General features: G+C 45.6%; 2 long non-coding RNA genes across 3 annotated transcripts in view; one reads left to right on the top strand and one right to left on the bottom strand.

Moving 5' to 3' along the window:
• Positions 1-2,014, top strand: part of LOC139356039 (uncharacterized) — a 42,994-nt gene extending 40,980 nt beyond the window's left edge. Inside the window, exon 3 of the long non-coding RNA XR_011607410.1 lies at positions 1,849-2,014. This is a non-coding gene — a long non-coding RNA (uncharacterized lncRNA). The remainder of the gene's footprint in view (positions 1-1,848) is intronic.
• Positions 1-17,724, bottom strand: part of LOC139356040 (uncharacterized) — a 101,601-nt gene that overhangs the window by 13,693 nt on the left and 70,184 nt on the right. The window contains exon 3 of one of the 2 annotated variants that reach the window (XR_011607412.1): positions 15,909-16,121. The exons of the other annotated variant lie outside the window; for it this stretch is intronic. This is a non-coding gene — a long non-coding RNA (uncharacterized lncRNA). Of the gene's footprint in view, positions 1-15,908; positions 16,122-17,724 lie in introns of those variants that run through there. 2 annotated transcript variants of the gene reach the window in all.

Raw genomic sequence — 17,724 nt, 5'->3', positions numbered from 1 at the left:
AGTCTTTTTATGACCATAGGCTTTCATTTCTTATGAATAAATACTACACATGTAATGGCTGGGTCATATGGTAGATCTTTGTTTCACTTTTTAAGGAACTGACAGGCTGAGTATGGTGGCTCACGCCTGCAATCCTAGCACTTTGGGAGGCCAAGGTAGGTGGATCACGAGGTCAGCAGTTCAAGACCAGCCTGGCCAAAATGGTGAAACCCTGTCTTTACTGAAAATACTAAAATTAGCTGGGCGCAGTGGCAGGCACCTGTAAACCCAGCTACTCAGGAGGCTAAGGCAGGAGAATCACTGGAACCTGAGGGGCGGAGGCTGCAGTGAGCCAAGATCACACCACTGCACTCCAGTCTGGGAGATAGAGTAAGACGCTGTCTCAAAAAAAAAAAAAAAAAAAAAAAAAAAAAAAAAAAGAAAAAAGAAAAAAAAAGAAAAGAAAAGAAAAAGAAAAAAAACTGACAAAATGTTTTCAAAAGTAGTTGTATCATCTTACATCCCAACTAACGGCACGTGAGGATTCATTCCAGTGCCTCCAAATCCTCACCAGCCTTTGGTATGGTCAGTCTGTTTCATTTTAGCCATTCTAATGATGTATAGTGACATCACATTGTGGTTTTCCTCTGTCTTTCCCTAACTGAGTAATGTTAAGCACTTTTTCTGTGCTTCTTGCCGTAGTATATCTTCTTTGGTAAAGTGTCTGTTTAAATATTTTTCCCGTTTTTAAATTGGGTTGTGTGTCCTCTTATTATTCAGTTATAAAAGTTCTCTCTATATTCTAGGAACAAGTTCTTTGTCAGATAAATTTTTACAAATATTTTCTTCCAGTCTGTGACTTGCCTTTTTATTTTCAAAACAGTGTCTTTTGAAGAAGAAAAATTTTTTTATTTTTATTTTATTTTACTATTATTTTATCTTATTAAAAAAATGAGATGAGGGTCTTAATGTGTTGGCCAGGTTGGTCTTGAATTTCTGGCCTCAAATCATCCTCCTATATCAGCTTCTCAAAGTGCTAGGATTATAGGTGTGAGCCACCACAGCTGGTCATAGAATTTTAAATTTTAATGAAGTCAGTGTACTAATTTTTTATTTTATAGCTTGTGCTTTTAAAAATTTATTTTTGTTGTATTGAAGACATCTTTCCTATACACATGTCATTAGGATTTTCACCTATGTTTTCTGTGGAAGTGTTATAATTGTTTTTACCTCTTACATTCAGGCAAATGATCCATTTCATGTTCTTGTATATGCTGTGAGGTAAAGGTTGAGGTTTTTTTTTTTCTTTCTTTTGCATATGGAAATTCATTTATTCCAACGCCTTTTACTGAAAAGATTGTCTCTTTCCCAGTAAGTTGGCTTGGCACTCTATGGGTTGATTTCTGGACTCTGTTCTGTTCCATTGGTCTCTGTGTCTGTCTTCATGGCAATATCATACCGTCTTGATGGCTGTGGCTTTGTAATAAGTCTTGTCATCAGACAGTGTAGACCCTCCAACTCTCTTCTTCTTTTTCAAAGTTGCTTTGGGTATTCTAGATCCCTTGCATTTTCATATAAACTTTGGAGTCAGCTTTCCGGTTCCCACTTGCCTTCCTGCATGATGAGGGGTCGAGGCGTTTTCCGGTTTAGTTGGGCATCTCAGGAAGGTGGTGAGTACAGCCCCTCTACTATGTAAAACAACAGGCAGGGGAAGATGACTTGTGTCTGTTTCTCTCTCTCTTTTCCTATACCTTTTCCCCCTCACTTGTATAATTATCCAAGGAATACTTCTGGCAATGAAAATTCTTGTTATATAATCATAGTCTATGTCAAGCATGTCTTCACGGTGAATCTCTTTCTCTCATCTAGATGCCAGCAATCAGGATTTGCAGTGCAGATGAAGACTGTGGAACACGTATTTTAAGGGGCTAGAAGACTTCCTGGCATGTTTTGAGTAAATTGTGCTACTGTCATGCAGAACTGGATTAATGTCTGTCTTATAAATAAGACCCACATGGTATCACTCTGTTTTCAAAGTGTAGCAGCCAGTGTCACTGGTTATATCTCCGTCTGCTGTGTTAGGAAGCATTCTTGTCCTGTTTTATTTTTCCCTCAGAAGCACAGAAAAAGGACCTCATATGAATGGGTCCAAGAAAGCTTTGCCTCATAGAATCCATAGAATCCAACCCCACCACCCATTCCAGGACACAGAACGGGACAAGGGTGAGAGGTGTGAGGTGTGTAAAGGACAATAATAGCCAGTAAATGGCCCTGAGAGTGAAGTGTCACATTAATCTTTTTTTTTTCTTTTTTGGACAGAGTCTTGCTGTGTCACCCAGGCTAGAGTGCAGTGGTGCCACCTCAGGTCACTGTAACCTCCGCTTCCCAGGTTCAAGCAATTCTACTGCCTCAGCCTCCTGAGTAGCTGAGATTACAGGTACCTGCCACCATGCCCAGCTAATTTTTGTATTTTTAGTAGAGATGGGGTTTTGCCATGTTGGCCAGGCTGGTCTCGAACTCCTGACCTCAAGTGATCCACCCACCTCGGTCTCCTACAGTACTGGGATTACAGGCGTGAGCCACCACGCCCGGCCTACGTTAAATTTTGTATCCTAGGTGCCTTATGCTCTTCTCCCTAGCATAAGGTGGCCAGGTACAGTTGGCAGCAGGATGTTTAAAAAATTGCATTGCTTCTTAGTCCTTAAGAGCTCTCATTTTCAACCTAGGGTCATGCATTTAAGCGTTGACTTAAAAAATTATCTTGGCCTTCCTATGCTACTCTCATCCCCAAAGAAAACTAAAGAATAATAATAATTTTTTAAAACCCTTATTTCCTGAATTGAGGTCACGTAGTGGGTTTTAGTAATTTATTTTTTCATAAATGAAACTTTTCTTTTGTGGGGTACCTACTCTGTGCCAGGCACTGGACCATGATGGGGGAACGAGGCCTTACAAAGAGAGGGATAAGCTCATAAATCATTAAAGTCAAAAGGAAGCTGGAAGATGCTTTGTGAGAAGGGCAGGGAGAGACCACGTGGAGCTGCAGGGAGGGCGTCATGGAAGAGGAGGCATTTGAGCTGGGTCAGAAGGTCATCAGCCATGAATCTTTATCAATCTGTTATGGCAAACAATGACAATCCCACCACATCGCGGACAGGGGACACTTTATGGGGGCCAGGCAGGCACCCAGTGCGTATCCTTACAACAAGTGGTGTTTGCATATTGTGTCTGTATTGCCTATGTCTACTGCCCCCATTTCACAGGTAAGAAAGCCAAGGATTAGGGAGAGGCTCAGTAACTTGGCCGAGGTCACGCAGCTAATAAGTTTAAGAGCCAAGATCTGAAACAAGGCAGTCTCATTGCATAGCCCAAATATTAGCAGAGAAAATCTTTTCTTTAAGTCAAAGGGACTCATGTTAAACATTAAGTGGAAATATTTCAGAGCCTTCAGGATAGGCTTTTTTTTTTTTTTTTTGTCTAGAATGTTCAATATTTAAGTTTAAGAGTTTTGAGAAGGCACAGCTCAGCATGCATTTCCTATCGAAAGTGTGTGTGCCTTGGCAACTATGAGCCTCTGCCCGCACACAGGCGTGGCGAGGACGGCCGCGCAGCCCTTCTGCCCTCACAGGCATTCAGGAAGCTAAATAAGACTTCACTGGCTACAATAACACCCGTCAGTTATCTGTGCTGTAGTGTAAACAACGAAATTCTTATTATGTACTCAGAATCCACAAAGCCATTACCATGGCAACTCTGTTTTCATGTCATATCTTTAATGAATAGGTAATGAAAGAAATTCTACATTTACAACTTCATTACCCTTTTTTTTTTTTTTTTTTTTTTAAGAAGACCACATACACACACACACACACATACACACCCCTATCTGTAATTTTGCATTGTGGGCGTTGTCATGTTTTAGCACATGGTGACCGTCGCAGAAGAATTTTCAAGGCTGTCATTTTGGATTGAATGAATGGAAGGAAGACAAAAAAAATATTGCCAAACTCGACCCACCATGCCAAAGACTCTGCTAGTTTCACTTTTTGTCTCATTATGATTTTAATAATTTTGGCTCAAAATAACTCTCCACCCTTAGAAACAAGCAAGCATGTTCGGGAGTGGAGAAGGGAAATTTAAAACTAACTGTTGGTCTCCTTCAGGCATTCCTGGGCTGAGCTGCCCCTTTTTTTTTCTTGGAGAGGTATGTTAAAAATGGTTGTCTTCCTTAAGACTTTCTTATCACAAGAAGGTTGATGAGATAGGGATCTGATTTGCTGTTTAAGGATTGCTCCAATGTAACATAAAAGATCGTCTAATCACAGCATCTAATTTCTGAGAGGAATCAATTCTTGCAACATCAGTGCAAGTGTCTTAAAAAGAACTTTTACAAGAATTATTAACAAACTACTATGTAGCCTCCATCCTGACAGTATGATCAAAATGTGTGCACAGGTCTAAAAGGACAGCAGGAGAGCCATAGAGCTACAGGGAAGAAGGAAGAGGCTTTGATGCTCTCCCAACACACTCCCATACACACGTGTACACACACACATCCATGTACACACATGCACACACACAAGTGTATGGACATGTACACACACATGCACACACACATGCAAACATGCATGCACACACATGCATATATGCACATGTATGCACACATGCACATGTGCACGCATATGCATGGACACACGCACATGTACACACATGCATGTATGCACACATATGCATGTACACACATGTACATACAGCACACGTGCATGCCATCACCAACTTCTGGAACATTCCCCTGTAGACCGTGTTGCTGCTGCCACTCCCCTCTTCACCCCATGCTGTTGATGGAAAGTCTGGGTGGGGTAAAAGCAAAGCTGCAGTTTGATCTGCACAGGAGGAAAAAGTAAAACGTTACGCCCCTTCTGCCAATCAGTCCTGTCCCCCCATCTCTGCCCTGGTCAAGTTCCTGATTGCTTGGGAAATGCCACAGGTTTTCCTGCATAGTTATTTGTCATCGTGCCACCGAACAGTGAAATCCAGTTAGTTTGTTGGGCAGCAGATCCTCAGTCACGAGATCCCATCATCTGGGGTTTGTGATAATCTCAACAGTGACCAGGTGGAAGCTCACCGTGGTCCATTCCTGGAGAGAGTGTGCTAACAAAATTCAGAGGAAAAGGAAGATAGGAGAGAAGACACGTAAATTACTTTCAAGTGGCCCTGGAAGAACAGACTTGTTTGTCCATAAAACATGTCTATTCATAAAAGTCCTTTCTTTAAGAGTTTTGGACAGGGGATTTTTTTTCGATGTAACTCTAAGTGCTTGAATATAATAAAGCTGCATTTCTCTAATAATCCTGTGTAGATGAGAGGCTGTATGCTACTATGGAGGAAAATATTGCCTGGGCTTCCTTACTAACTTGCTGTGTGGTCTTGGGAAATTCACTTCCCTGAACATGGTTTCATTTTCTATACCAGGAGTCCCAAACGCCCAGGGTATGGACCATTACTGGTCCGTGGCCTGTTAGGAACTGCGCTGCACAGCAGGAGGTGAGCAGTGGGCGAGCGAGCATTGCCGCCTGAGCCCCACCTCCTGTCAGATCATCAGGCATTAGATTCTCATTAGAGCGTGAACTTTATTGCGAACAGCACATGTGAGGGATCTAGGCTGCAAGCTCCTTATGAGAATCTAATGCCTGATGACCTGAGGTGGAACAGATTCACCTGAAAACCAAAACCATCATACCCTGGCACCCCTTGCTGTGGAAAAATTGAATTCCATGAAACTGGTCCCTGTTGCCAAAAAGATTGGGGGATGCAGTTCTATGCGTTGAAATGGGTAGGACGAGATGACCGATGAGCTCCTTCCAGCTTTACTGTTTTATGAATGTACAGCTTTTCACTGAAACACAGCCTAAGACCCCACCTCATCAGGCAGAAGCACAGAGTGGCCTGAGAGAGAAACACTTGGGCTCACGTGAATGCTGCCACCTGAAGTGTCCTCAAGACTTCTGACTTGACTTCAGCCCTGTTTGTCATCTCTGTCCATGGCATCCTTGGTGTACTCAAGGTTCATCTCTCCAGAGGGCGGTCTCTGGTCAGGTCCCAGCCTCAGCTTTCTGGAGGATGCCAGACTGTGTCTTTGAGGTGCCCTTGATGTGAACTTGTGTGAACTCCATTGCCAGTATTCTACATCAGCCTACCTCTAACACACCCTCCGACTCTGAAGCCCAGCCAGCTACCCATTTTTGTGAGACATGGTAACAAACACAGAAATGCAGCTGAGCACCGACTGTGCAGGGCGGGGCTGGCACAGGGTCATGGCACTGGGTTCGGAGTCAGGGCTTCTGGATTTGCGGTCTGGCTGTGTGATCCTGGGCACATTGCTCCCAGCTTCAGTCTGCAAGTGAGAACACGAATGTCCCACCCCCTAAAAATCTCATGGGGGCCAGGGTCACATCTGAGAACTACCCAAGATAATACGGAGGAATTGATTTATAAACTATAGCATGCAATAAAAAAGTGGAAGCTTGTGGTTCCAGGAAAACCCGAGGAGACACGGTGATCTCCCTGGAAGGCTACCCAGCCTCTAGAAGCCACTTCCAACCTGTCAATCCCTTCAGCATGTACAATAGACACATTAGGCAGTGGTTCTGTTTTGCCACATGTCTCTGCACTGTTTTTCCTACAGAGTAGCCTTTGCTGCCTCTGACGGCAGAAGCTACTCTTCCTGTCCCTTCTTGCTGCCCACAGCACCTGGTGGGACAAAGGACTCTCTACCACTGCATATACACCAGCATCATTTAATAACGAACAGTTACAGCCAAAGTGGTTTTCCCCTAAAGAACAAAAAGCCCTTTTGACTAATATATTTATTTCTGGAACTCATTCCTAAGGACACAATCTGAAATAGATAAAAAGTGTTGTATGTAGAGATGTTTGCTGCTAAGTTATTTTTCAGAGTCTTAATTAAATGTCCACAGTAGGAAAAGGGTTAAATAGATTTTAGTGTCTCAACTAGGTAGACCATCTTAGACTGTTTGGACAGCTATAACAAAATACCGTAAATTGGATGGGTGACAAACAACAGAAATTTATTTCTTGTAGTTCTGGAGGCTGGAAGTCTGAGGTCAGGATGTCAGCATGGTCAGGTTCTGGTGAGGGTATTCTCCCGGGTTGCAGAATGCCGACTTCTCACTGTGTCCTCACGTGGTAGAATGGGGGCAAGAGAGCTCTCAGGAGTCCCATTTATAAGGGCACTAATCTCAATCATAATGGCTTCACCCTCATGACCTAATCACCTCTCAAAGACCCAATCGCCAAATGCCACCACTTTGGGGGTTAGGATTTCAACATAAGAATTTTTGGGGACACCCACATCCAGACCTTAGCATAGACTACAATCCAGCCCTTGGAAAATATATTTGAAAGAGTGGAAGTGGTTCAGCATCACATTTAGCGAGGAAAAAAAAAAAGAATAGAGTATAAAATAGTATATGCACCATTCATTCATTTATTCAACAAATGTTTCTCGAGCACCTACCACGTACCAGGCATTCTCACAGGCCCAGGAAATGGAGTTGTGCCCATGGCAGGTGCACTTCAAGCTCCGGTGGGACGCAGCCACCAGTGGGGGAGTGGGATGGGGGTAGACCGGCTATAAGCAAGCAAATGAGTCAGCAGGAGAAATGCCCAGCGGTGCAAAAGCTCCACCTGATGGTAGAGAACAGCCCCCGCCCGCCAGGGAGACAGCCTCTATAGAGTGACCTTCACGCCAAGGTTGTATTTGCCAGATAGGAACACCTGTGGGAATGCCAGTGGGAGGAGCACTCCAGGCAGAGGGAAGAGTTGGAGCAGATGTTCTAGGGTGGGGACAAGGGGGGCTCGCTCGAGGAGGAGAGAGAGGGCAGTGTGGCTTCTGTCCTGGGGGCAGCGGGACAGGAGTGAGGGGGGCAGGAAGGAGAGCAGGGGCCACATTCTGAGGTCTGATGGAAGGGGAGGCACAGAGCGGGCTGAAACTTAGACGGAAATGAAGGAGGATGCAGCAGTGAGCTGGGTGCTGCGCAGCCAGGAGACAAGGGAGGCGCGAAGACAGAAGTACTGGATTTCTCAACATGGGGACGAGGGGCAGGCACCTCCTGACGGCAAATCAGGAGCCTGGCTGGAGCAGGCTAGGAAACAGAGGCAGTGACTGGAGTCAGTTCCATCAAGGAGTCCTGTGGATGAGGGGAGCGGAGAAAAGGGGTGATGCCTAAAGAGGGCCGTGGGGTTTAGGGAGGCCTTTGTCCCCCAAGTGAAGATCTAGGGTGGCCTTTTTCTGCTGTTGGGAGTGAATGGGGAGACGTGGATGATTCAGGAGGCAGGAGGAGGAACAAGTTCCTGAGAAAGCAAGAGAGGACAGAATCCAGAGAGCAGTGGGGTGACGGTGCTCCCCCGGGAGAAGGGTGCTCCCTCCACAGGCCACACAGGGACACAGAGGGCATGGGGCGGGAGCCGCTGGGCTGGGGACATTGGTCACGGGAAGATGAGAATGTTTCTCAGATCACTTCTGTTCTCCCACTGAGGTATGAGTACAGGTGAGACTGGAGAGCTCATGCGGGCCTGTATGTGGGTTTGGGGACAGGGGCAGGAAGGTGATTTCAGTGGGGAGGAGAGGTCATGGGCAGGGAAGTGCTGGGTGCCCACTAAGACTTATGACTGGGAGTTTTAAGTTGCCCTTCACCAGCATGAATGTGAGTTTCTAGATAACTAGAATGTGATAACTACATAATCAGGACACAGGATGACCACATACTGCATACCGTGTGTATACATAAAACCAAACTTTAAGAAATGGAGGGGAGATACACCAAAATACTCACAGAGAGGGGTTTTGAAGTGGTGGTACCATAGGTGATATATTTTTCTGTCCTTTCAATATTATATGTCTTCCAAATGTCCTATATTGAGCTTTTATCGTAGTGGAAAAATTAATTATAGCCTTTTAAAAGAAAAAATATGGAAGCAAAGGCAAGAGTAGACACAGTTCCCTATATATCAGATATTTTTATCTGCCAGGGTTTCTCAGTGATACTCCAGCAACGTATTCAAATCAGCTGGAAAGTATTTCCAGTTAGCTTTTTTTTTTTAAGATAAACTTTTAATTTTGGATACTTTGCAAGGAAAAGAAAACTTGTAAACACGGTGCAGAGAGTTCTCGTACACTGCTCATCCAGGTTCCCCTATTGTCAACATCTCACAGAAATGCGTTCCGTTAGTCAGAATTAAGAAATTATCCTTAGTCCATTACTATGAACCAAGTCACAGACTTTAATTGGATTTTGCCAGTTTTCCCACTAATATCTCTTTTTTTTCTTCCAGCATCCAATCTGATATACCACATTGCATTCAGCCAATTAGCTCTAAAAGATTCCTTGGCCCGTATGCAAGAATTGTTTATTTTTTAATCTATCTCAGAGGGTTACTGTGAGAATTAACTGAAATAATCCGTAGGGAAAAGCTTTGTAAACCATAAAGTGCTACATGATATTGGATGAGGTTGATGATGGGTTAGACTCATGGGCTGAAATTGAAGGAAAAAGAGACTAATAAAAACTTGCATTTGTATATTATCATGTACTATCATCATGTACTTCTTAAAATGCTTGAGGCCTTCGTCTACTAATAAAAAGCTATCACTTATTAAGTGCTTGCTGTACACATCAGGCACTGTGTTAAATGGGCTTACCTCTCTTAGTTTCCTAGGACTGCTACACCAAAGTGCCACGAACTGGGTGCCTTAAACCAACAGACATGTATTATTTCACATTCTGGAGGGCAGAAGTGCAAAACTGAGGTGTCAGCGGGGTTGGTTTGTTCTTGGAGGCCCTGAGGGAGACTGTATTCTGTGCCTATTCCTAGCTTCTCATGGTTGCCAGCAGTCCCTGGCGTTCCATGGACTGTGGAAGCTCCATCCAATCCTTCCTCTCTCATCACATGGTATTCTCCCTGTGTGTGTGTGTTTATGCATCTGTGTCAAAGTTTCCCACTTCTTATAAAGACACCTGTCATTAGCATACCCTAATCCAGTAGGATCTTATCTTAACTTGATTATACCTGTTAAGACCTTATTGCCAAAAAAGGTCACATTCACAAGTTTTGGGTGGAATGGATTTTGGGGGGAACACTCTTCAACCCACTGTGTGTTCCAGTTTATTAACTCATTTACTGTGGCTCCTCAACCTTACGAGGTGATGCTTTTATCATTCCCAATTTACAGACGGAAAAACTAAGGCTTAGGGCCGGGCGGGTGGGTCACGCCTGTAATCCCAGCACTTTGGGAGGCCGACGCCGGTGGATCACTTGAGGTCAGGAGTTTGAGACCAGCCTGGCCAACATGGCGAAACCCCATCTCTACTAAAAATATGAAAATTAGCCAGCTATAGTGCGGGGTGCCTGTAATCCCAGCTACTCGGGAGGCTGAGGCAGGAGAATCACTTGAACCCAGGAGGCAGAGGTTGCAGTGAGCCGAGATTGTGCCACTGCATTCCAGCCTGGGCAACAGATCAAGACCCTGTCTCCAAAAAAAAAAAAAAAAAAAAAAGGAAAACTGAGGCTCAGGAAGGTAAATAACTTGCCCAAGGCTCAAGAGCTTTAAGTGGTTGTGCTCAAACTCTGGCCTCTCAAGCTCCATCTTCTTTTTTTTTCTTTTTTCTTTTTTTGAGATGGACTTGCCCAGGCTGAAGTGCAGTGGCGTGATCTCAGCTCACTGCAATCTCCTCCTCCTGGGTTCAAACGATTCTCCTGCCTCAGCCTCCCTGGTAGCTGGGATTACCCGCATGCACCACCATGCCTGGCTAATTTTTTTTGTAGTTTTAGTAGAGATGGGGTTTCACTGTGTTAGTCAAGAAGGTCTTTATCTCCTGACTTCGTGATCTGCCCACCTCAGCCTCCCAAAGTGCTGGGATTACAGGCATGAGCCACCGCGCCCGGCCAAGCTCCATCATCTTCACCACTTTCCCAGTGTTTTCCAAACTGGGATTCAGGGATGTGTCTTGGAACTCCTCTATGTCTCAACAATAAGTTTTAAATCTCGTTCTTTTATTCTGACAATACTCTTCTAAAAATCATTGTCAGCATATTGTGGAACCTTTCCCTGTAACCAAATATTGAGATGTGACATCCTTGTAACATGGCTAGAATTGTGTTGATTTCTGGGTAAACTACAAGCAAACAGCAGAGGACTGTCCATGAAAAGTACGCATCATGCAAGAAACCCCAAATGACGCCAGGGAATGCCGGACAAACACAGGAGTCTGGGAGTTAAACTGGGAAAAGCTGCTGTGGTTGAGAAGGGTGAGATCCGGGTTTCACCACGAGACATGCAAGAGCACACACTCAGGGAACTCCAGGGATGTGAACGGGACCAGCGGGCATGAGAATCACATTGCGAGAGGATGTTTTAGTTCTGGCACAGCATTATCTGTTACATTAAATTCCTGCTTTTAATTGAGCTCTTATAGATTTTATGGCTTTGTATCGAATCTTTAAGTTTCCCTTGGTTTTTATAGATATATGAGAACTATCAGCATAAGGAAGTTATACCTAATTTACAGTTTGCACATATTCGAGTAATACTATTGTAAGAAGAATTCAGCTCAACACCTCATGAGGATTTGTTCTGATTGGAGAAAAACTACCTTCTGCTCTCTTGCCTTTGGATTTCACTCCTGTGAGCAGCCAGCAGAGTGGGGTGTGCTGTCACCCTGCACTGGAGGAGGGTAGAGTGGGGCACCTAGTCTCAGAGAAGGCAAGCCACTTTCCAAGTGTTGTCACAGGAGTGGTTCATGGAAGAGCGGAAGAGCTAAGAAGACCCACCAGCCGGTCAAGACTCCAAGCTGTAACGCACAGAGAACGCAACTCAAACTGCTGTCAAACTTAAAGGGAATCTATTGGTGCATGTTAGTAAACAGGTCAGTGGTGAAACTTATTTTAGGCTGCTTTTGATCTGGGGTCCAGGTTTGTGACCAGGACCTGGTTGATATCTTCCTTTTCTCCTCCGCTCTGTCTCTCATAGGTGAGGACTCTGAGGTTAACTCCCTGAGGGTCCTCAGGGGCAGCTGGCAGCTCCCGGGACTTCGTGCTTCTCCTTTCAAGTCTAAGGGGATGAAACAGTCTAGAGGAAGCCCACGAGTGTCCTGTTGGCACCAACGGAGCCCCATTCTCGGAGGGATCCCTGGACCTAGGGAAGAGGGGAGCTAGTCGACTTAATTCTAGGTCATGTGCTCACCCCAGAGCTGGGGGCTGCAGCCAGAACTTCATAGACTGGGCATGGCAGAGGTGGCATCCCCCAGAAGGGAGGAATCTTCCCCCGGAAGGGTGAGGTTCCTGGGCACAGAGTAAATAGGTGATGGACACAGAGTAACAGATGGCTAGGAGACAAAACCCAGTGGCTTCGATGGCAAGCTCTCCCCTGAATTTTCATCCCAACTCCACCACTTTCCTCACTGAGTGACCTTGAACGAATTGCTTAACCTCTCAGTTTCTCAAATGGGGATCATGATACTAATATCTACATCATAAGGGTTTTTTGGTAAACATTAAATGAGATAACGCATTTAAAGTGATTAGCCCAGCATCTGGGACCAGAAGCCCTCACCAAATGTTAGCTGTTATTAACAGTAGTTTTAAATTTGATTTCCAAACAGAAGCAAATAATGAAGAAAGCGATGTCCAGGGTCAGGGCTGATGGGGACTATTCTGGGGCTTGACCAGGTAAAGAGCCTGTACTTATTTGGCATAAATATCCCTGGCCCATCCCTCAGTCACAAAACCTCTTAGAAATGGGGTTAGTGGGCTGGATGTCATGGTGCACACCTGTAATTCCAGCACTTTGGGAGGCTGAGGCAGGAGGATCACTTGAGCTGAGGAGTTCGAGACCAGCCTGGGCAACACAACAAATTCCCATCTCCACCAAAAATTGAAAAAATAAACCAGGTGTGATGATGGCACACACCTGTGGTCCCAGCTACTTGGGAGGCTGAGGCAGGAGAATTGCTTGAGCTGAGGAGTTCGAGACCAGCCTGGGCAACATGACAAATTCCCATCTCTACCAAAAATTGAAAAAATAAAATAAACCAGGCCTGATGATGGCACAAACCTGTGGTCCCAGCTACTTGAGAGACTGAGGCAGGAGGATTGCTTGAGCCCAGGAGACTGAGGCTGCAGTCAGTCTCTGGGCAACAGAGCAAAGCCTTGTCTCAAAGAAAAGAAAAAAAGAAGAAGAAAGGAAATGGGTTGGGGTGGATGGCCAGGTTTCCTTAAGGGTGAAAAAGTTTCACTTCAAGGATGTCCAGTGTCAACAGAGACCTGTGAGCACCTGTGTTGGCTGTATGTGTGAGTGTGTGCATGTGGGGGCATGTATGTGCATGTGTGGGACATGTGTGTGAATACGTATGACTGCGTGGACACATGTGTATATGTGTGCATGTATGTGGGGGATGTGTGTGGGCATGTGTGTATGTGTGCACACGTGTGTGTGTGTGTGTGCACTCGCACGTGTGTAGGGGATCTGGAAGAGTGACTTGAGTTCTTCTAACCAAGCTCAGTTTTGGAGCCACGCAGGGAAGAGGACACAAAAGGTCAGGGTGGCCCAGGGGGACAAGGGCCCATGAACCGTGACACCTGCTAGAGGCCAAGACACAGCTTAGGGTTCCCCAAGCCTCACCCTTCCCCTTCCCAGTGAGGCTGTGCCCTTGCCACTGCTGACCTTGGTTCGAGAACCAGGAGGACCCCAGGTGTGTGACACTCCCTGAAATCGAACTGCATGGAGATAACGTGTAATTTCTCTCCATATGTGGTAGGAACCTGCGCACAAGAAGGCAGAAGAGTAGCAGAAATTCCTCTATTTTCCCTGCAACTCTGGCAGGACCCAGCTGTGCCATGCAGGAAATGAGGCAAAAAAGAAAAGCCAAAAACCCCAAACAAACACAAGGAAACAAACAAACAAGGAAACAAAACCTTTGCTGTGCTTGGTGCACCTGCTTCTGCTCCACGGAGCCGTGCACCCTCATGGAGTTCTGAATTCTTGGCCAGTGCCTTGGAACTCATTTGAGGGGTGTACATGTGTGTAGGGGGTATCTTCTTGCTGTTCTTTAATCTACCTGCCACACTGCCATGGAAGTGTAAGCATCTTGTGTGTGTGCGTGTGTGTGGGTGCCCAGCTAGGATCTGTCCCCTCCTTCCCTGTCTGGTACCAAAACAATAAACAGCCTGCAGATGGGCATCAGGCAGCAGTAGGGGTGGTGCCTGTGGTAGAAACCTGTGTACAAGAAGGCAGAAGAGTAGCAGGAATTCCTCTATTTTCCCTGGGTCAGGGCCAGAGTCGCAAAGAGGAACAGAGCCCTTGGATGCTCTAACTCCCTCCAATTGGTCAGAAATCTACAAAGGAGATTTAGATGCTCCAACATTCTTTTTTTTTTTTTGACAGGATCTTGCTCTGTCACCCAGGCTGGAGTGCATTTATGTGATCTCGGCTCCCTGCAACCGCCACCTACCAGGTTTAAGCTATTCTTGTGCCTCAGCCTCCCAAATAGCTGGGACCACAGGAGCATGCCACCACATCTGGCTAATTTCAGGCATTTTCAATAGAGACAGGGTTTCACCACCTTGGCCAAGCTGGACTCAAACTTCTGGCCTCAAGTGATCCGCCTGCCTCAGCCTCCCAGTAATGCTTGCTGGGATTACAAGCATGTGGTACCTCACCCGGCCAAGATGCCCCCACATTCTTTTCAAAGTTTTGGTTTTCTAGATAAGGTTCTAATTCAAGTTCATGTTGAAAATTTAATTAAGAACCATGAAAAGGAAATGCAAGGAGTAAATCAGTGAGGGTGCCATTGGTGTGAGCACATTGTCTCTCTTAGAATGGCAGGGTCTCTCTCTGACATGCAGTCTGAGGATTTGTGGCATGAAGGATTGACAATCATTTTTGAAGATGAAACTGCAAAAAAAAAAATGTGTAGTGCTGCCTTCTCAGAACCATCTGATTCATAACCAGGATGAAAATGGAAGGATAGAATTAATGATACACGCCAAGATTTATGTACAGGGGTGTTTATCATTGTGCATCCACAGTGCCCAAAATTTGGAAACAGTCTGACTTCCTAAAATAGGGACATGCTTAAATCATGTCACTTTCACATGCTGGACTTGCATGTAGTTATTAAAAATCAAAACTCTCAGATTGCCTAACAGAGAGAGACTCTGCCATTTTAAAAGAAAAGGACGTACTCACATGCACCCACCCTCACATGCTCCCCACATTTGCTTTTTATGGTTTTTATTTAAACGTTCAAAAGTATTTAACAACAGGAAATACCTATCACTCAAGGCTCAGCTTAAGAAAGCAGAATTCAAAACTCTATATATTGCATGATCCCAATTTTGTGTTAAAAGTACAAAGAAAAAAAGACCGGAAGAAAATCCTCCCATATGGTAACAATGAAAATGATGTCTTCACCACTGAGTCATGAGATTGGTGGTATATTTTATTTTCTTCTCTACATTTTCTTTACCAATCTTTTGCAAATGAATATATATATTCCATTTTTTCTTAGAAAGCGATTTTAAGGACTTTTAAAATCACAGGAAATAACATCGGGACACATCAAGGCCTCGGTACACATTGCCAGTAGATTAAAAGCCTGGAAAGTTATCTTGAGAATCCTCACTGAGTTGCAAGAAAATAAAAAGACCAAAACTTCCCTACACTAAAAAATCTTTCCTCCGCTAAACTTCTCCCTGATGACTCCAAACTCTTGTCTTCCTCCTTCCTTTGCCATCTAGCCTGCTTGAGTTTTCTCTGTGCCATCTCTCTGTGCACCTCCATTCCTCTCCTCAGCTCCATGGACACTGGCCACCTCCTGATATTTAAATCCAGAAGCCCAGACTAATTGCCATCTGTCTCAATCACCTCAGGCTGCAATAAGAATAGCACGGACTGGCTTCAATGGCACACATCTATTTTCTCATCATTCTGAAGGCTGGAAGGTGATGGTGAGTTTGGTTTCTGGTGAGGGCTCTCTTCCTGGCTTGCAGACAGCCACCTCCTTGCTGTGCGTTCACATGGCCTTTTCTATGTGCATGAACACTCTCGGTGTCTGTTCTTCTTCCTATAAGGGCACCAGTCCACTGGATTAGGGCCCCATTCCTAGGACCCCATTTGACTTTAAAGGCCCTATCTCCAAACAGAGTCACATTGGGGGTGAGGGCTTCAGCATATGGGCTTGAAGGGACACAATTCAGTCCATAGCCCCACTCCTGCCTTATTGACAACTCTATGACCACTAGCTCCCATTCAGCTTCCAGGCACCGTGCTCCTCTGGTTCTATGCCTGCCTCTCTGATATTCCTTCTCTAGCCCACTCACTGCTACACCTTTTTAACTTCCTTCTTAAATGTTCAGGCGCACAGGAGTCTCCTTTGCTTGCCTTATCCTGAGTGATCTGGTCCATCTCCAGTGACCTGTGTGCTGACGGTGCCCAAATCTCCACCTGTCATCCTCAACCTTCCGCCTGGGATTCAGTCCTGTACTTCTTTACTGGGGGGTGATTCTACCTCCCAAGGGACATTTGTCAATGTCTGATTATTTCTGGTCATCACAACACAGATTGAGGAATTCTCCTGGCATTCAGTGGTTGCTGCTACACATCCCACAGTGCCAGGACAGACCCACAGTGCACAGTTACCCAGCCCGGAAAGTCAGTAGTGCTGAGGCTGGGAATTCCTGGCTATATCTTGACTAAAGGTGTCCCCATTTCCTCTGCCTGCCAAGCAAGATCCATCCTCCTCTTTTGACCCCCTCACACCTGGCTCATCCAAAGAGATCCCCAGCCCCTCACCCTTTACACTCCCATGGCTGTGGCTGAGGCCGTCCTCAGGTCTGCCTGCCACTTGCCTCCTCCACTCCTGACCGTGTGCCACTGCGTCGGAGCTTCCTTTCTACAATGTACATATGACCATTTTGCTCTTCCCAGTTTAGATGCCTGTTGGCTTCAGGACATCATTTCTGACCACATCCCACCATGCAGCCTGGGCTCCTGGAATGAGCCTCTCATCACGTGACCTGCCCTAAACATGCCACATCACGTCACACGTGACCTCCCCTAAACATGCCACATCACGTCCCACGTGACCTGCCCTAAACATGCCATTCCACATGCCGCCTCTCGCCCACCTGCTGCCTCTAGGCCTGGTGTGCCCTCCCCTTCTACTCTCATGTGACGAGGTTTAACTCATCTCAAAAGTCCACTTAAAACATCGTGTCCTCAGTGGAGCTCTTCATCTGCCCTGACAGGTGGACAGACCATCTTCCTGACACAGCCCTACTTCCCCTCTGTTACACATGTGAACGTGGATTGTCCACCTCCCTGGGAAGGCTGGTACTGGGAACTCTGGAAGGCAGGGGCCAACTCTCCAAGACTCAGATGTCCCACAGTGGGGTTCTGCTCATCACAGACACTTAAAGAAGGTGTGTTGAAGGAGCGCCTGCTCAGGCAACCCCAGCAGACAGGTTCCAGCAATCTGTGCATGTGTGTGCTGACTTATGCAGAGTCAAATGCCCGGGGGAAAGTGGACAACCCAGAGACACGTGCAAACGTGGGAAGTCGGACATATTGCGATGTGCAGTCTCAGGAAAACGCAGGTGATGCCGGCAAATTCTTTGGGCTCAGGGATCTTTTCTTCCCATTGTTTTCTTTCTCCAGAAGAATGTAAA

Source organism: Macaca nemestrina, chromosome 9, assembly GCF_043159975.1.
Source record: "Macaca nemestrina isolate mMacNem1 chromosome 9, mMacNem.hap1, whole genome shotgun sequence".
NCBI lineage: Eukaryota > Metazoa > Chordata > Mammalia > Primates > Cercopithecidae > Macaca > Macaca nemestrina.
Note: the sequence above shows the minus strand (reverse complement) of the source record. Positions and strands in the feature narration are given on the sequence as shown.